Source organism: Rissa tridactyla, chromosome 2 (genome assembly GCF_028500815.1).
Source record: "Rissa tridactyla isolate bRisTri1 chromosome 2, bRisTri1.patW.cur.20221130, whole genome shotgun sequence".
Taxonomy (NCBI): Eukaryota; Metazoa; Chordata; class Aves; order Charadriiformes; family Laridae; genus Rissa; species Rissa tridactyla.
The window spans coordinates 125,296,971-125,300,317 of NC_071467.1; positions in this window are offsets into that span (position 1 = coordinate 125,296,971).

Here is a 3,347-nt window from a genome sequence, read left to right on the forward strand (position 1 = left end):
AGCGAATCGGCAACTCGGCGGTGGACTGCGTGGCCGGGCGGCGTTTCCCGCTCCCGCCGTACCTGTGGGGAGGTGGTGGCGGCTGGGCCCGGCGTGGCGTGGCGTGGCCCGGTCCGGTCCTGGGGTTCTCAGTGCAGGAGTAAGTAGCACTGACAGCTGGGAAAAGGCAAAGAAATCCCTTCTTTCCCCGAACCACGCCATTTAAAGCACGCAAAGGAAGATTAAAAAAACCCTAAAAAGCTACAAACGAACACGCGGTCTTAGTGGAATAAGGCGTAAGAGGGTAACGCTGCGGCCGTGAGGGAAACCCAGCTGTTTCCCATCGGTTTCCTTAACGCTGGCGGTGTGCTGCGGCACGCCTCAGCAGCGAGCAGGTAGGAACTGGCAAAACTCCTGCTGTAATGAACACATAACCGTGTAATTGACGGCCATCACGCACCCACGCAGGAGGAGCTCCTCAGGACCTCGTGGCCTTTCCCAGGCCCATTTCATGTTCTACCAGAACTAATTCCTTGGTACAGTTTTCTCGCCTACACCTTGTTCCCTTGCTCTAGTCCCAGTCCCCATTTGATCCCTGTTCTTCCATCTGCGCCCTTCTGGTTGCCATCCTCCGCCAACTCCCAGCTTTGCTGTCGCATTCCTGGGTTAAGTGAGTCTCCACACAGAGGCCAAAATCCTGGTAGAGAAGACAGCAAGATGTAAACAAAGCCCGGTTGATCACTGACCTCACAGGAGTGTCTTGGAAATACATGTACAAATACACCAACAGCATCAGTACACAGAAGTAAACTATTTGTTGCAGCTTCCAGATGCAGGAACCATAGTGTATGATCTGAACTGATATCAAGCTACTAGCTATGCCTGAGATGATGTGTAGGAAAAATTAAGTTTTTACTTGAGAATGACAGTGGCACCACACTTCAAATACATTAAGTCCAGGAGCCATCATGGTAGAGCATAAAATGTGTGCCAAAGTCTCATCAACAAAGACTTGAAACACCTACTGCAGGAAAAAGGAAAAAAATAAAGATGCCCTCCCCATCTCTCCTGTAGGCCCCCTTTAGGTACTGGAAGGCCGCTATAATGCCTCCCTGGAGTCTTCTCCAGGCTGAACAACCCCAGCTCTCTCAGCCTGTCTTCACAAGAGAGGTGCTCCAACCCTCTGAGCATCTTTGTGGCCCTGGGCTGGACGTGTTCTAACAGGTCCATGTCCTTCCTGTGCTGAGGACTCCAAAGCTGGACACAGTACTCCAGGTGGGGTCTCACCAGAGTTGAATAGAGGGTCAGAATCACCTCCCTTGACCTGCTGGCCACGGTTCTTTTGATGCAGCCCAGGATGCAGTTGGCTTTCTGGGCTGCAAGTGCACATTGCCACGTCATGTTGAGCTTCTCATCAACCAGCACCCACAAGTCCTTCTCAGGGTTGCTTCAATCCATTTTCCGCCCAGCCTGTATTTGTCTTTGGTATTGCCCTGATCCATGCACAGGACCTTGCACTTGGCCTGGTTGACCTTCATGAAGTTTGCACGGGTCCACCTCTCCAGCCTGTCCAGGTCCCTCTGGATGGCATCCCTTCCCTCCAGTGTGTCGACTGCACCACACAGCTTGGTGTTGTCAGCAAACCTGCTGAGGGTTCACTCAATCCCACTGTCCATGTCGACAACAAAGATGTTGAACTGCATCGCTCCCGGTACAGACCCCTGAGGAACGCCACTGGTCACTGGTCTCCACTTTGACATGGAGCTGTTGACTGAAACTCTTTGAGTGCGACGTTCCAGCTAATTCCTTAAAATCTTGCATTCTTAAGAAAGCAAAGCCCCGCAGACCTTTTTGTCCAAGGTTCATCATCGCGGTTCTTTCACTAACAGCACAAACCAGACATCTAGAAAAAACAGAGACAGAAATTTAGTGGCTTTACAGCTGTAACATCACAGTGACTGGAAAAAGGGAAACATCGCATCCATTTTTAAAATGGATAGAAAGGAGGACCCTGGGAACTACCGCCCTGTCAGCCTCACCTCTGTGCCTGGGAAGATCATGGAACAGATCCTCCTAGAAGCTATGCTAAGGCACAGGGAGGACAGGGAGGTGATTCAAAACAGACAGCTTGACTTCACCAGGGGCAAGTCCTGTCTGACCAACCTGGTGGCTTTCTATAATGGAGTGACTGCATCAGTGGACAAGGAAAGAGCTACATATATCATCTACCTGGACTTCTGCAAGGCCTCTGACACAGTCCCCCACAACATCCTTCTCTCTAAGTTGGAGAGAGAAGGATTTGATGGGCGGACTGTTTGGTGGCTAAGGAACTGGCTGGATGGTTGCATCCAGAGGGTAGTGGTCAATGGCAAGATGTCCAGATGGAGAGGGGTGACAAGTGATGTTCCTCAGGGATCCATACTGGGACTGGTGATGTTCAACATCTTCATCAATGACATAGACAGTGGGATCAAGTGCACCCTCAGGAAGTTTGCCGATGACACCAAGCTGAGTGGTATGGTTGACAGGCCAGAGGGACAGGATGTCATCCAGAGGGACCTGGGGTGATAGAGAGTAGCCCTGCAGAAAAGGACTTGGGGGTACTGGTGGATGAAAAGCTGGACATGAGCCAACAATGTGCGCTTGCAGCCCAGAAGGCCAATCGCATCCTGGGCTGCATCAAAAGAACCATGGCCAGCAGATCGAGAGAGGTGATTCTCCCCCTCTATTCTGCTCTGGTGAGACCCCACCTGCAGTACTGTGTCCAGCTCTGGAGTCCTCAGCACAAGAAGGACACAGACCTGTTGGAGCAGGTCCAGAGGAGGGCCACGAAGACGATCAGAGAGCTGGAGCACCTCTCCTACAAAGACAGGCTGAGAGAGTTGGGGTTGTTCAGCCTGGAGAAGAGAAGGCTCCAGGGGTCTAGACTTTATCGTGGCCTTCCAGTACCTGAAGGGGGCCTACAAGAAAGCTGGGGAGGGGCTGTTTGCAAGGGCATGTAGCAATAGGACGAGGGGCAATGGTTTTAAACTAGAGCAGGGGAGGTTTAGATTAGCCATTAGGAAGAAGTTCTTTACAATGAGGGTGGTGAAACACTGGAACAGGTTGCCCAGAGAGGTGGTGGAGCCCCCATCCCTGGAGACGTTCAAGGCCAGGCTTGATGCGGCTCTGAGCAACCTGATCTAGTTGAAGATGTCCCTGCTGACTGCAGGGAGGTTGGACTAGATGACCTTTAAAGGTCCCTTCCAACCCAACACCTTCTATGATTCTACGATCACCGGCTTCGAGCCCGCTCTGGCCCTTTAAGACACCCCTTACAACCCGCGGGGGGCGGGGCCTGAAGGCAGTGACCGTCCCGTCCCGGCCGC